A 17,121-nucleotide genomic window follows, 5' to 3' on the forward strand; every position below is an offset into this window, starting at 1 on the left:
CCAGTTGCATCTTTCCTGGTGACCTTGGCAAGGGGGCAAATAATCTGACAGATGGAGAAAATGTATTCTTGTGATTAGTGGGTGATGGGGTCTTCCTAAGCAAAGAAGGCCTGTTTTTTTTTAATTAATTAGCTGCTTAATATGTTTGTGCAGTGGCATGCCTAACTAATGTGCAGTTACTATGAATACACATACAAATGGTAGTAATGGGTGCAGATGGCTGTAATTATCCACGTTGATTTCTGCAGTAATCGCACATACAACACATCAGGTTGGCATAAAAATTGACATGTATTGGGTGATTTGTTTTCCTCCTCTCGTTGTGTATGAATGTGCTCATATGACCATCCTCTGTACTGCCGGATTCCCTGGACTCACTGCTGGGCTGTACACACCAAGCTGAGGCAAGGCTTTAGGTTTTAACGTGTGCACAAAGAACTTGAGCAAGGTGAAGATTACTCTAAGTTGGGTTTTCTCTGTAGTGTCCTACACCCAGTGCTTTGGACTACATATTTTGTGTGATGACAGTGCAGAAGCAGGGCCTGTGGGCTTCTGGGGATTTCATATACCGTATGTGGTACATGAAATACCCATATGTGTCTTCACAGGGCAGTTGGTTCTTGCTCTCATAGCCAGGCCCAGGGGCTGTTGGGGGCTTTGGTGCTCCAGTTGCCTCATAGAAACATAAGAAATGTGTGACTAGGTCACCCCATTGTCTGTCTAGCCCTGCAAGCTGTGTCTTACAGTGCTAGCAGAAGTTGGTATTTAGGAGCGGAGCGTGGCTATGGCACCTTTCTGAAGTCTCTCAAACACCTGCAGTGTCTGAAGAGGGGATATCAGGGGGTGCATCCCTGCCCAGTCCTTTACAGACCTTTTGTCCATGAATCTGTCTAATCTCATTTCAGACCTGCTAGATATGGTCTGCCTCCACAAACTCCCATAGCAGCAAGCTTCTTAAGTTTACCTCCCACAATCTAAAGAAGCACTTTCTTTTGTCTGTTTTGTGCTTGAGCTTGCATGGCTGCTTGTCACTCAGATCATCTGGCCAGATGAATCTGTAAAAGGACTCTTATTAATAAGTCCAAATGCTAAGGAGGAGTTGTATTCAAAAGGCGATTCAAGGTTTGCAGAAATGGTTGCACCTTCTTTTCCCTGGGGGATGCCCAGGCAAAGGGGACAGTATCAGATAGTTGTAGCAGTGCAGCTTTAGAAAGGAAATTTGAGCTGCTTGGAGTGACTTGAGGACCAGGGAGATCCTGGCTGGCAGCAGGAGAGGGTGCTGCCAAAACCTCTTTTTGCTTACACACAGAATAACGCTTGCCTGAATTGGATGACGGGCTCCCTTTGAGCGTAGTGACTGAGGAGGTACTTATCCATGAGGCTGAGTTCTAGTTTAGGAAATGGCAAAGACAATTTAGGGGAAGTATGCGTCAGAAAGCATTTCTGGAATTGCTAAACACTGCTCCAGGTATAAGCACCGAACACCATCTGCTCTGGGATAGCTCAGCACGGAGGAGAAAAAGCTTTAGAAACTGCTATTGCTCTGTGCATTGCAGATCCAGAGGGAAGCAAACCGCCAGGGAAAACCGCCGGCTGCCGCCCTTACCCTGGAGGCTGCTCCGCTCCGGCGGGGGGGGTGTGCATGTACCTGCCTCGCAGGCTGCTTCGGGCTAAAGGCGCTGTCAGCATGAAAGACGTGTGGATAATTCATGTGTCTGCACTTCTCGGTGGAGTGGCATTAATCTTTGCATCAGGAATTTGCTGCTTTTTTTTTCCTAGGGTTAAATCTTGAAGGTTCATGATGGCAGTTAAAAAGCTGGGGGTACAAAGGGAAGTTTAAAGAAGCCTTGTAAGAGAAATTCATGTCAGGGAGTGAATAATCTGAAGACTGTGCAGGGTAATGGAGAGCCGATCTCAGGCTGAGGACTTTAATGTAACCAGTAGTGCAGAAAAGAACTCTAAGTACTTCCAAATCCTATGGCCATCCCTTCTTTCTACAACAAAAACATCTGTGATCAGATTTTTTCAGCCTTTTTTGTCTTTCTCTTAGCAGGTACGGGCCCTGATAAATATTTACTTTTCAACTAATATTTTCCCTATCTAGTTAATTTGTTTGGGGGCACTGTTTCTTTTTTTTTTTTTTTTTTTTAAGCTTGTTTTGTTAGGCAGCTGGGTAAAGCCTTCCTTTTTTGACAGCCTTTTACTCATTCTTTAAAGCTCTTTGATGTGAGCTCAGAAACACAGATCTTACTCTTTTTATCGCTTTCCCCTGTCACTTTAAAACCAGTTATGAATACCACAAACTGTTAAAAACAATCTAAGCTAACCTCTCAAGTGACAGATATTCAGGGCCTATCCTTTTCAGAGCTCTGTATAGAGCAGACTTTAGTTTTGAGGAAACAAGAAAGGATGCTGCTTGGTAAAGAAACATGATTGCAGCAGCACAGAAAAGTGTTTTGTAAAATTAATCTGGAAAAAGGGAGAGCAGTGGGATATCCTGGTGAGTTTAATATACCAGGTAGTCATGCCTATCCTGAATTTCTGTTTTGTACACTAATGTAATTGATCCTTTGTTGATAGTTGAGCTACCTGATTTCATTCCTCCTTCAGCAAGAAAGAATAATGGTCTGGCAGGTTAGCTCATAGGGGTATGGAGTTGGAAAGGACAGTGGGGTCATGAAAACCAGTCTTCTAATATCTGATGCAGTGTAATGTGTGAAGGTCTGCTGAACCACCTCCATGTGTTCCCAGCCACTAAGTGCTTCAAAGGCCTATAATGAGATCGCAGGCAAGATCAAAAGCATCACTGGTGTCCCAGTGTATGTTAGAAAAGAGACTGTAAAGAAGAGATCCCCAAGCTTTTTATCTTCCTTTGTGAGCAACTTTATGGTTCTCTTAACAGTCCATCTCTGCCACTCCGTGAGGCAGAACTACATGTTGGTACAAACTAAGTGAGCTCTTACCACTTGTCTTGCGCTGCTATCTGTTTTTTGCAAATAATACCTGCCATCCTGGAGGCAGGTCTCTTCCTGGAGTGCAGCATGCTGACAGCCCCTCAGCACACACAGCAGATGGCATCCCTGGGTGCCCAGCGCTGTCCCAGGGCAGCCACCCGCTTCCACTCTGGCCTGGGGCTGCTCATTGTAATCCATCCAGGAAACTTGTGGGCACACGTTACCCCGTTCAGGTCAGGACAGGCCATCCGCAGTAGATCCTCAGTCAGGTGAGAGTAGGAAAATTAAAGGATTCTTGGGGTTTGTGACCCTTAGTAAATAATCAGCTGTTTCCAGACATTTGTCTGTCAGAAGTAGCCATATCTGCCGAGCCCTGAAGCTGTCTAACTAGTAATGGGAACAGGTAGAAGTATCTTGGAGTAGAGGACAAGAGGGCCAAGCACAGCACTGGCAAAAGGAAACCAGCTATTAAAAATACCAGTAGAAAACTTGGATATCTCCTTAAAAATAATTTTTCTTACTTGTGCAGCCGACTTTGGCATGGAAGTACAAGGGGCTGGTGGGAGGAAAAAAAAAAAAAGAAACCCACCACCACCTTCTGCTAACTAGATGAAATAATTTTAAAATGCTTTACCTTCACATTTTTGACAGTGTCATAAGTTAAATTTAAAAAGATTATTTTTTCCAATATGTAATTATTTTAAAGTATTTTTTTTCCTTAAACTGATGCTGTACAGTTATCTGGCATTGCTTAGAGGTCTCTGATGTGCTGAGAAAGCTGTGTTTCACTAGGAGTTTGCTGCTCAGAGGTGCTGCTGTAGCTGTGAACAGCGGCAGCTGGGCTGAACTTGGCTGGTTCAGGGCTCTTGCAGGCCAAAATAGTGTCTTTTAACTCTATCAGATCAAGTTACCCAGTATCCAGACTTTCAATAAATGGGGTTTGTAGCATTACCCTCAGAAGATCTGCCAAGCTCTTTTGCTCCTGCCTTTTTGGTCTGAATTAACCATTTTCTTATGGGCAATTTCCTCATATTCCTTTTCCACAGCTGCCTGACAGTCCTTCACAGACATCTGCAAAAGCTGGAGTGTTTGTTTGCAGTAACGTAAATGTTTGCGTTGCCAAATCCCCCGGGACCCTTTATTCTTTCTACTGAAAGAGGTGATACTTTGTAAGGCCACTTCTTCATCTCTGAGTCTGTATCATCCCCTGATGGCATACAACATTTTCTGATGGTTTGCCCATGCGGCTTTCTTCCAGCTTGGTTCCCATGGCCAGATTTTGCAAAGCACTTGGTACCCAGCACCTCGCAGGAGAAAAGGGACTCTCCCAGCAGCATTGTTGGATGAGGCTACAGAAGTGGGAGCGACGAGGCTGGGGCGACTCCGGCTGAAGCGCCATTGCCGAAGCTCTCCCCGGCGGCCCACGTTTCTCTCTCAGCTGTCGTTCTCAGCTGCTTGTGGACAGAGACAGCTGCTGTTGTCTCAGCGTGGGTTTTGCTTTGTTTTGGTTTAATCTGTCCACTTCATTTATGTGCCTGAATTAGAGCTGAGCTCTTTGAAGATCTAACCACTTGTTTAGATCCTTATGGGAGTACTTTTGAAAGTCTAGCCCTTAGCCTCTAAAAATCTTTGATTATAAACTCACACCAGATTGGAGACTGAGGTGTCTCTGCATGGTTCTTCTCCCTCGTCCCTTGCATTTAGCTGAGCATCAGGATATCTGGCATTTGCTACATCAGAGGGCTTATCTATAATTCATAAAGGCAGGCTCTCTACCTTGTCCAATCTGGGAGTTAACAGTACCTTTTAAAAAGTGCTTCTGAGATGCAACCTGATCCTAGGTCCCAACCTCTGTTGAAGCTCCCAAAGCTGTCTGTCACCACTGTAGCCTCTGCTTTCACTTTGTTTACATAAACACCACCCTCTTGCAAAGAAACCAGAAGCCTAGTCAAATTGGAGCTGCTTCCTGCATGTCCAGATCACAGCTTACAGGGCTCCCCAAACCAGCCATCTGTCTGTGTTCCTCTCCTTCCAGCAGTAGTTCTGCAGTGTTTGATAAGGCCCCATGAGGGCTACCCGTGGTGCGCAAGGACAGTCTGTGAAGACCTTTCATCAGGACTGACAAGGTGAAAATCTGACTTGTCACACACAGAGGTCAGGGTTCTGAGTTTTATTGAATTTAGTCATGAGGAAAGAACATGCACTAGTGGTTCTGGAACCAGAAATCTTCCTGCAACAGAGGCATGCAGCTAGGGGTTTACAACTTCCCTGGTAACTGAGAAGAGCACAGTATGAGTCTTCATGTTTCTGTTACATCCTCTTACGTACACACCTACATCAGCAATTGAGGCTCAGGCCAGGTGGGAGCTTCAGTGCTCAGAACAAATGAGAAAAAGCAACTGGACTGAAGCCTCAGGGCTTCTCAGCCCAGCAGCAGCTGCTGGCACACAAAGGATTTTAAGAGTAGAATTTTTAAACCGCCTGTGACTGAACCATTCCATTGAAGCTCCTCTTGACTTCACTAGAAACCATTGGGCTGAGAATGAGTGCTTTTGCAATCCCAATCCAACAGATACCTGTGTCCGTTCACTTGGACATAATTTGCAGCCCACTGACTGATCTTGCTACTTTCTGTTCTGTTCTTTGAAAAGCTGCCTGTTCCTTAAAACCAAGGCTGGGGCTGTGTATGTCCGTTAAATATAAGTCTCTTACATGACCTATCTGTAGCAAATCCAGAGCCACGCTCTGCAGCCCCAACCCTGCGCCCGCTCCAGAGAGACACATTGCATGTATGGGAACCTGCAAGTCAATGAGAATCATGTGTGTCTGACTCTGCTAGTGAAGCATGTTGTCAGCAATATATAGGAAACACCATGTGCTATTACAAATACATACACTGCTTCACACAAACAAAAAATTTCAAGCCCAAGTTCAGTGTTGGATTCAGCGTGGGCTGCCTGAGTGTGTCTCACCAACAACAGAACCTGGCTTCGCAGGGTTTGCGTAGTGACGGCTTAGTCGGGTGGGGAGGCAGGTGTTTGTGCCTCGGCTCCTGCAAAGGATCTGTCTGTGCTCATGGCTTCTGTCTCTGATGGAGATGGGCAGTGCAAAGAGCTGGGATGTGATTCCATGCCTGTGGAAGGGAAAGAATGCGAAATCTTGACCAAATGAAGACTGATCTTTACAAACCAAACTGCCAGGGATGGTGCCCTGGTGCATGGTGAAGCAAGGCAGTCCTGTGCATTTGGGTATGTGCCTTGGGAGAGGGGAGTCGGCTTGCATACATGTGCGTGCAGGCAGGGGCTGCTCCCACACTTGTTCTGCAGCATCTGCCTAACCGGATTCTGGCTGTGTTGTGTGATGGAAGTTTGTCACCATCACAGGGCTGAGAAACACAGACCGGAGGCTTCTAGCAGCAGAGACCTGGTTGTTATTAGGACTGAGCTCTCACCAGAGAAAACTGTCTGTGGCTTGGGTACGTGTGTGTATCCGGAGTGTGTTTCCTTGGCCCTGTTCATCAGTGACAAGAGGAAAAAAAAAAAGTCCTAGTTCAGTACACATGTCTGCTAGTAAGGGCCTCCATTTGATCAAGCCTTTGTGGTTTGCAGCACTTGGCTGCTGCACAGCTGCTCCTCTCCTGGATGGGATGGAGCCATCGCCAGGAATTTCTCTTGTGCTTGGGAGAGTCACACTAGTGCTGCTGGTCATTTCCTTCCCACACTGTTTGGCTCCATGACACACACTTGCCCTGCCATAGGGACAGAGGGCTGAAAATTGGGCTGAAGTTGGGCTTGGTGGTGTATGTGTGGAGCCAGACATCAGTGATGGGAGGAGGAGAGCCAAAGGGAAGGGATAACCTGTCAAACCAAACATCTTTGTGGCTCAACAGTCCCTGTCTGACAGACACCAAATACAGGTGTTTGAGGAAGAGTGAAGGACCAGGGTGAGAAAACTGTGATCATTTGCCCCAGAATGCTTTCCCAGACTTGAGACATCTGTAGCTTTAGGGTTTAAGAGCCTTTTTGGACTTTCAGGCTGTGAAATGAAGAGCACGCAGTGTATTAAGGGAGTTTCAAGCACCTTTTTTGTGCTACATCAGGATGAAGAAACATAGCACATCATTTCCTGCACAAATTCTTTTATCCTGTCACAGGGTAAGTATGAAGAGGTCTGCCCATCTAAAATATCAGATCCTATTTTGTCAAACGGGGCACAGGAAATAGCAATGTAGTTCACATATCTTCAATTTCAAGTCTCCTTGGATTTCATTCTGAGAGGTAAATTTGTTACAGAAAAGCTTAGCTATTTCTGTGTGGCGATTGTGGCAGGGTGGGTGCTGACTACCCGCAGCCTGACGGGGCCGAGGCAGTGCAATTACAGCTGGCAGAAGCAATCCTCAGGCTCAGAAGAGTCTGTGTTCATGCTTTATAAGGGACCTCATCATGTGTCTTCTGGCTTAAATGGAAAGCGTTAAAGGGCCTTCTGTAGCCTAAAAGGGGAAATAAAGATAGTCTCTTCAGGGCACTTCTGGCACATGCTGACTGCCTGATTTTTATAATTCACATTTCTTTCATTGAGGAAATAGTCTGTCTGGTACGCTGTCATTTTGCCCCATTGCCTGCAATTATGACTTCTTCATTCACTTTCTGCAATTGAGACTCCAGTTTCCTGGAATTATTCCTTGTCTAATGACTTCCATTGCTAATTTAGTTCTAAGTGATCCCTGGACAGCCACAACCATAAATGCATGTAGGTGGCTGGGCGATTTGTCAGGGCTCTGCCTCTAGGAGATGCTTAGTTTCAGTACTTTCATGAAGTATTTTAAATAGTTATCATCTGTTTTATGTCTGCATTATAAGGCAATCCTGAAGTATTGCTTTTTTCATTTTTAAGTCTAAACTTGTTGGTTTCTATTAGCAGTTTCAATTTTTTGGCCTGCCTGAAACATCCCCATCGGAACGTACTGGGCTCTGAGAGCAGAGCTGGTTGTGCCCTGCATGGTGCAAGCCACCGTGGGAGCGCACTTGCCTTTCGGCCACGTTGACGTGTCCGTATGGACCCGAGTGAGAAACATCCCTCTCGCTTGCTCTGCTGACTGGAACAGCCACTGTGGCAGGCTGGTGGCTTGGTCCTCCAGACACCCCTGGAAAGCCTGGTGAAGACTTGCCCCCTCACTGATAGTATTTTCACTTTCTGGCCCTCTGCAGTCACCACATGCATTAGCTTTCAAAATCTGCCATCATTATGCAGTTGAATTGACTATGTATTTTCTTGCTGGAGGTTCTTGTATGGATCTGGGCTACCTGTCTTTAATAGTTTAGCAAAACACAGATAAACTCTTCTGGGAGGTAATTTCAATATTAAGCATTTAGGAAATGTGCGCCATCCAGAGCTAACAATTTTGATTGGAGACATTTATGCGATGTTTTGCAGACTTATTAGGCCCTCTGCTTTCTCATAAAAATATCTGCAGTCTTCTGCCTTGATAAGGCATTTATTTCCTCTTATTCCTCCTGGTCTTAAAACAGAGAAAAGGGTGTTTCTAGTGACCAGCAATAAGGATGAACTGGTCATAGCTGGTAAAATAAGATCCTGCCTCACTTACCTAGGCATGCTGTGGGATGTAATTGCACCTGTGGAAGGAAGGAACTCATGTTGTTATACTTTCAAAGCTACCGTTGTGAGTTAAACGATATTTTTCACTGTCATTGCTTCTTTGCCGTGTTGGAATCTCAGCACGTTGGGGCATATGAATGTCTTATATATGCATATATATATATATATCTATATCTCCTCATCAACTTTTCCATCTGCGAAGCATATCCTAAGAGACTTCAGAACGGCCGCTCAAATAAAGTAACAGCAAAGCATTTGCTATGCTGTTTTGTGGTTGGGGAAATCAAGTTGCTATGAAGTGGAATGATTTGCTCAAGATTGCTTTGAGAGCTCAGTATTCAGAATTATGTTTCCTAATTTCCTTGATTTTCATTAATATTGTTTCACTCTTTACTGTATTCTCAAGTTTTTTGAGTTTCTACAGATAAAAACAAGTGACACAGGATGGTCAGAGAGAAGTGATTGATTCAACTAGGCATAAAATTAGACTATAGCTGTTAAATAGACATGACAAAAATGTGATTCCTCTCTTTTGCACCAGTGCAGCTTTAGGCTTGCTTCTAATCTTGCTTTGTCTCAGGACAGCATCCTGTTTCTTGCTGGCTGTGTCACCCTACACCAGAGAGGAAAGGTTTGCTGACTGAATCCAGCTGTTCCCAAGTGGTTGACTGGGCCAGCCAGGCCAGAATGCTTGGGGGTGCTATAAAGAGCCTGGACAACTAAAACTTGTTCTGTAAACTAACATGCCAGAATGTTAAATAACAGACATTGTACAGTTGTGGTGCTGATGAACGTTAAAAGTGAGAACCAGCTCTTACATGATTTATGCTTTAATGTGAAATTTATTTTTCTAGTCCTTTAGCACAGAGCATGAATAGATAGAATGATTTTTTGCTGGCAGTATCATCAGAACCTATGTTGTGTTGCTGGCCAGGGTTAGGACGCTGACAGAGCCCTTTCCGGGGTGGAAGTAGTAAAGATGGTGCGAGAGTCTGGCCCATGCACGACTGTTCAGCTTGGGCTTCATCGGCTCTCTGGGGCAGGTGCCTGCAGCGTTTTTGTGTGTTGAATGCCTCTTCTAGCCGTGGCTTGACTAAAGAGGAAGCACGCCTCTCAGACGCTGGGGTGTTTGTTACTCTGATGGAACGCCTTCAGGAGATGGATGGCCTTTAGCAAGTCTCCAGCGTAGCAATGTGGTGGAGGGGTTGCTGTGTGCTGAACTGTCACATAAGCAAGTATGTCAAATCCTTCCAAATGTGTCGTGTAGCCACGGTGTCGCTGGTCACTTTGCGCTGTTGGTGTGAGGACAGAAGAGTCAGGCCAGGGGGTCGGAAGGGAAGGCTGTGGGTAAATGGTTGTGTTTCCCACTTGATACTGTATTGTGTGTGGCAGACGTTAAAGCTGCAGTCTGAAGCTTGGCTGCCAGCCTCCTGGTAACCTACTGCCTGAACTAAAGACAAAGTATATCTCTCTGCTCCTCCTAGAAAGGTGGCTTTGTACAAGGCTTGCTGTTCTCCATCTGCAGTGGAGAGAAGTGTTGGGAACAGTGGTAAAAACTACATGTGCAGCCTGCAGGGAAAGGAAGGGGACAAAGGTCCTTGTCAGCCTCACATAATCCTCATTTCAGTTACCCTCAAATTACAGACAAAGAGATAATATACCACATTTTCCTAGAGCGTGAGAAAAGCAGATCTTATATCAACACAAATGCTCAATTTGTCATGAATCTTAATGGGATATCCCCTTCAGTGTAGCCTAGTCATTGAGCTGGTTCCAGCTGTTGAACCAACACTTTATGAAATATCCTTTAAAAAAAAAAAACAAAACCAAACAAAACACAAAACCACATGTTTCCATACGTTCATATATCCACTATAATTTTTAAATGGACCTCCAGGGCAGCACCTCGGTGGGAAAACATCTGCTTTTATACATGGACCTCTCTCATGGCGATAGCCATATAAAATATGTGGGGTAGAAGGTCCTTCTGATAATGCGGGAAGCTCTAAAGCCCAGAAGAGACAAGCTGCTGGGTGTTGCAGTGGAATGACTCATGTGTGTAAATTGAAGCATCGGTATAAAGAGCTCACAGATTTTAAGGCCAGGAAGATTGTCCCCATTTCAAACTGTGAATTGTGTACCCTTTGAGAGTTGCAAAAAGATTCAAGGTATACTGGGCTGTGAATTATTATTAATAGCCTCGTAAGGTGGTTTGTTTAAAGAAGCAAAACAAAACAAATAACCCATACCAATTATTATGAAAAGAAAACAAGATAAAAATCAAAATCGATAAAGTTAAGTGGTTGCATACACATTCTCTTTCTTACTTAAGTGCTGATCGTGAAATTTTACCCATTGTTTCAGCCTTCAGTGGGTTTTATGAAGACAGATGAGCCATGAAGCAAATCAAGCTTTCAGAAAGTTTGATAAACTCTGCCTTTTTTAATCACCCTGCATAGCTCCGGGTGTAAAATTTACACAGAATAGAGTTTGTAGGTTCAGGGACTAGGTAATCATTTTTCCTGAGTTGTAGTGCAAGCCCAAGAGAGCTGTTAGACGTCCTAAAATAAATAAATATTGAGCCCAAGGGAGAGATGAGTATGTAATTACCTGAGGTCTGGCTTTTGTGCCCTCTCAGAAAGTTAATTTAAACTTTGGATAGCTGAAGGCTCTCTGCAAGAGGCAACACCAGAATATCGCTGCTGCCATTGAATTTGTTTGGTGTGGCATTTCTATCTGTCTGCTTTCTGACTATCCATGCTCATGAGGAAATCACATGGTTTGGAGGGGAGACGTGGGGTTTAACTAATAGTTGTGACCATGAATAGCAGGAAAAAGGAGAAAAAAGGGCTGGTTCTGCACAGCTTTCAAACCCAGTGCCCATTTCAGTTTGCACAGCAATTTTGTTGGTTGATTTTTTGCTGCTTTTTTAATTTGGTGCTTATTTACATCATTATGCTTGGGAAAAGATGAACATGGGATAGCTGGGGAGAATCATACTTCAGATATGTTCAGTTAAGCAAAGGTGAGTCAATGGCATTATACAGGTATTGAGTACAGGAACAAATACCTGTTAGAGATGAATTGTGTGGTTCAGGCCTTGGGAGATGTGCTTGACCCAGTTACTCTTCACACTGTCTCACATCACCATGAGCTAATGCTCTCTTACCTTGGAAATCCCATTTGCTTCGGTGGGGCTGCCCTCACCTCAAATTCAGTATCACAAGGGGAAGACATGAAGTCCACTGTATGTTTATTTTCAGTCTCTTTAAAAATAGGTATGATTGTCAATGTACAAACTGATTCTTCATAATTCTTATCGAAGTCCTTTGAGTTGAAAATCTGAGTAGAGAATTGCAGTGTTGGATTTCTTTTTCTTGCTGTTTTAAATCCCTCCACCTTCACTGTACCCGAGGACAGTCCTGGCACGCACAGGAGCTGGGTCATGTTCTTTGGTCACTTCCTCTGCTTCTGTTCAGCCTTCCAGTCTTTTTATATATTGTCTACTTGAGGCAAGTAGCAGCTGTAGCTTTAGCTGAGTGTGGAGGAGGTGGCAATTTCTGTATATTGGACACACAAATACTTCAGATCACTTTCCTAAACATTACAGCACGATATGAGTAACTGGTGTCGTGATTCATTACTGCCGTAGCTTTTGAAGCTATGCCCAGGTCTCCGAATCATGTAACACAGCAGAGCTTGGCTGTAACAGGAACCGCTGCAGCTCCTGAGCAGTGTCCTTGGGGCAGGGAGCCATGGCTGTCCTGTGCGCCTTTGGCATATGTGCAGTGGGATTCAGGCTTATGCTGGAGCTCCTAGATCTTAGGCCAGTAATAATAATAAACCAAATCCTTCTTGGTAGTACTCCATCCACTCCTGGTCCTGTAGGGGTGTTGCATACAGCACAGAGCTGAGCGCTGTGCAGACAAAGCGAGCTGGGGCGGCTGTGAGGAAAAAGAGGATTTTCCCCCTCCAGCCACCAATTGCTGTGTGGCTGGTGCTGTGGCTTAGAAAAGCTACAAGATTTCTTGTGATATTTAAGTGCGTGCCTAGAAGGTGGCAATGGGTGAGCACTGGATCATCTTTCAAATGTACCATACACGGTGATGCATATGGAGCTCCACCAGGCTGATGCTTTTCTGTTTCTCTTGCTAATCCCGTTTATCTTTTGGACAGCCAGCGTCTGACAATCCTACACCACCTTTAGAATCCCTGCGTTCAGAAATGTTGTGCAAGATTTGCCCATTATTTTTTCTTTAAGCTGCTTGCGTTTGGAGATTTTCCAGACGTGTTCTTGTAATTTTGGATGTGAACGTTCTGTACCAACAAAAGAGAAAAGGTCATTGAACCTGCATTTCTCTTTCAGCTACTGAAACAAGTGGCAACAGTCCACTACCTCAGCAATGATACTCAGAGGAGGACATTATTTTTACCTTTTGCATTTACAGGATTGCCTTGGTTTTCACTTAGCTAAGTCATGGTAAGCAAGGAGCTCAGATCCAAACTGTACTACTTGTAACTGTCCTATGCTGTCTGTGGACAATTTTTGGGTTGTTACTCATGAGTTTTGTCTCTTTTAGTGGCTTTCATTGCTAAGCAAACTGCATTAGCACTAACTGTGGTTGTTGTTACCTTAGGCTTGAACACATCCTAAAGCACAGAAAAAACTTGGTAAGACCCCTATATCTCAACAGGACTACCCAGAAGCACCGTGTGAGATTGCTTGCTTTGCATTTTTATGATGCAGGAAATCATCAGAAGTTGCTCTGATGAAAGACAAAACCAGAAGAGATGTTTGTGCTGTGAAAATACTTTTGTTGCACCTATTTGATACAGCTAGTCACTACTGCATTTGAAGGCCTACCTGTAAAACTTTGAAGAATAGCTCCACAAATGGAAGTGGTTCCACACTGAATTCCCCTAGTTTCAACCACATCACTTGGAGTGGGATTTTGGCACCAAACTTCCACAGGCACTTAAGAAAATCCCAGCCTTAGATCATTAGTTGTTGAATTAGCTGTTTTACTCTGTATGTGTACCTTCAGGACTGAAGAAGGTGAGGTGCATACATTTTCCTGCACAGATGCTCCTGGCCCTGGTTGGTATGTGGCTGTTAGAATCTGGCCTGAATTTACAGATTTTTAAGGAATTAACTCCAGCAGCCTCCTAATACTCTTGGACCTTTTTGCATACCTCCCTTGTTTTAATAAGTAGGGAATTTGAAAGAGTTTTTAAATTGGGTGTTAGGACTTTGCTAGTGCCTCTTTCACCTAAAAAACGACACCTAATTAAATTCTGGTTGGCGGTACCAAGTTGCATAAAGTCTTCCTTTTAAAATGCACTTCTTCCATGAGACACTGAACTTTAAAGCACTGTACACAGACATAGATACAAAATATGAGAGGTTATAAGTCTAGACATAATCACTGTACATAACCGTGTAGAAATAAGGGCAGCTCAGAATGTGTTCCTCCACTGTATGTACCGTTTATGACTGTTCAGTATTGTTTCTGCTTCAGTTAAAATGAAATCTCTCTAGGGAATAGACAGTATCTTTTGCGTTTCTACTGTAGAAAGAACGCCATTGTGGTCTATAAATAATAACTTATGCAGTGTTTGCCTTTAACCTTTCCATTCCTCCTGCGAATAAATAACTGCGTTGCTGTCTTTGCAGTATTCTTTAGATTAAGCATAGGGAGAAATAACATTATTTAGAGGAAGGTAAACTGCAGCATAAGGATATAATATATTTAGTGTGGAAGACCACTGCACTTGTTTCTGTTTCTGGTTTATAATGAAGGCAGACTAGATTTAAAACCAGTGATGGATGGTTAATAGAAAAATATTGCAGAAATCCTGTAGTTAAAACATACAATTTGCATAGATATCTCTGGACACTTCCCAGATTTTCATTTTAGGAGGCACTATTACTTCTTTATAATCTATTTTTTCCTGGAATCCTTCATTAGGACATAACAAGGTGCTCTGCAGGAAATATCACTCATCAAGTTCATGACCAGTATGAAAGTGCACAGCAAATACCCAACTTCAGCTCCAGAGGCTGGCAGTGACTGCACTAAGATGCTGATACAGATACATGGTGATGCACTACACGACATCCCCTTTTGCCTTCTGTCATGGGCCCCCTTAGAAGGCAGGCACTTGGCCAAAAGGCATGAACTAAGGCAGTGATGCTACAGTGGGACATGTTTGTTTGCTTTAATTAACTCGTACTGATGATTGCGAGCTCGCAGAGCACGTCCTTGTGCAGATACCAGCATTCATTGCTACCTTGTCCCTCATCCCATCTCTGTTTTATCTATCAGTTAGGGTTAGACAGGCTCTGTGGTAGTGAATTACTTGTATACAGGGATCTGTGCCTGGCACATCTGGGCTTGGGTTTCTATTGCCCTGTATGCTGTAGACCTATAAAGTGAATTTCCTTGCTGATTAAGCAGAATCCACAAGTTTGTGGTTCTTAAACTTTCAAGAGTTTTGTTTCTTCAGTACTTTCAGGAGTTATCATCATCTTCATTACCTATTAAAACAAAGTCACTCACCTGAAGATGGGAGACCCTGAATTTCCACCAGAATTTCTCCCACCATTCAGTAAGCCTTATGGGCTATTGCTCATAAGGTAAATACCAAGTCTATAAGGCCTTAACGTCAAATATCCAGGCTGGATCTGAGAGCAAATGATGAGCTTGCATTTCCAGACTTCTCCAGAGGGCTTGGGAATTAAAGAGGACTGACTAGTAAGTGATACATCTGCCCTTTTCACCTACGCAAGTTGAGCTTGACAATTTTTAGTGTTTAACCAAATGGTGATACACCCTATATGGGGAATACTTGAAATACTGAGCAAGTATTAGCTCATTTCCTTTTGTAGTAACGCTGGAGGTGGGTGGCCAAAATATGCTTCTGCATGTGGAATTTCTGCCTTCTGAGAGAAGGTGAAACCGCAGGACAGGTCTAGCAGTCAGAGTGAGCCTTCAGAAAGCCGATCTGGAGTTCATGGGACTTAATACAGTGCCTGCAAAATGTCATACAATACAGAGAGGTATTCCCACGGCCAGCTTCAGGTATTTTATGCAGGCCAACTTGTGTCTGGATGTTCTTGCTCTCCAGGTTCTGATCTGTCTCCATCACTTATATAAGGAGATTAACCTCCTAAAAGAGCCTTAAAATTTGTCAGGGTAAATATTTATGCAAGTGGTGGTACTATGTCTTCATTCTGTACTTAATCTGTAATGCTTTCACTTTGACTTACTTTCTTACCCGTGAGAATGACGAGTAACATGGAAATCTTTTTTCATTAGGTTCCTGCGTATGTTGTGTGTAATGTGGCTTGCACAGTAATTTAAATGCAAGTATAAATGTGGTCTCCCAGGCATATTGGCTTTTGAAGTCCTGAAATTGCTGCATCTCTACCCACATAGAGCAATCTAACCCCTTGGTTTGGAGAAGGTTCCTTGTGGTACTTACCCACAGGCTCCATGTAGCAGCATATAAAAAGGTTTCTGTATTTACTTCCAGTCTGACCTCTGAAGACCCTTATTCCGTGTCCCAGAAATAAACTTATTCACTGTAGTACAGCTTCAGCGTCCAGTCCCAAATTGCCTGAAACTGCACAGGGGGACTCCTTTTGCTGAGTACTCTGTAGTGCCTTGAGCCACTAAACAGACTTGGAGTTAAATAAACTGTCTTGATCTAAAGCATCTGCCCAAACAAACTCACTCTTTACAACCAAGAACAATCTCTCCTCACTGGTTCTATGTTACATCCACTAGCTTTAATGGCAACTACACAAAGCAGTAGAGAGGTGTTTTACTTTGAATTTTTGGAACAAATGTTGGGAATTAGTGCTTTCAGCTCATAAATAAAATAGCTGTATTTTATATGCAGCTCTATTCATTGGATCAGATGTCTAAAAATACACATGAAAAAGGTAACTGGTGGCATATACCCAGTTTTCTGGGAGAAATTTCCATTAAGTTGAATGACCACATCAAAATCACAGGGGAGAAAAGAAACAAAGAGCTAAGAAGTGACAAGACAGAAGTTTTTGAAGACAATTTGGAGGCAGTTGGAGGATTGATGTGGCTGACAGATAAGAGGGCTGTTCCAGGCAGCAGAGTAGGTGATGTGGGATGCTTTTTTATGAATAATGTTAAAACAATCTGAAGGGACAGCATAGAGAGTAGTGAGAGGAGAGCTGGGAGAATGAGAAACATGTTTTGCATCTAAAACAATGACCCAACTTCCCCTGAGCAAACTGCAGCTTCCTGCATGTGTCCAGAAGCAGATTCGTCAGCTACCACTGCTGGTGGATCAGTGAAGAAAACACTCGGCAAAACACATAATTCTGCTCTGATACTTACAATATTTTTCTGCATTTCTCAAACTGCTTGGTGTGGATGGAGAAGAGTTGGTGGCCTTTCAAAGGGCATCTCTAGGGATAAGCTCTGTCGAAGGGTAGTCTCACTGCTGGGAATTAGTTGACAGTATGCAGCTGTGGCAGTAGCACATACAAAATAATATTAGAGATCAA

The sequence above is a fragment of the Athene cunicularia genome (genome assembly GCF_003259725.1).
Source record: "Athene cunicularia isolate RWA chromosome 9 unlocalized genomic scaffold, athCun1 chr9_part1, whole genome shotgun sequence".
In the NCBI taxonomy this organism is placed as follows: Eukaryota; Metazoa; Chordata; class Aves; order Strigiformes; family Strigidae; genus Athene; species Athene cunicularia.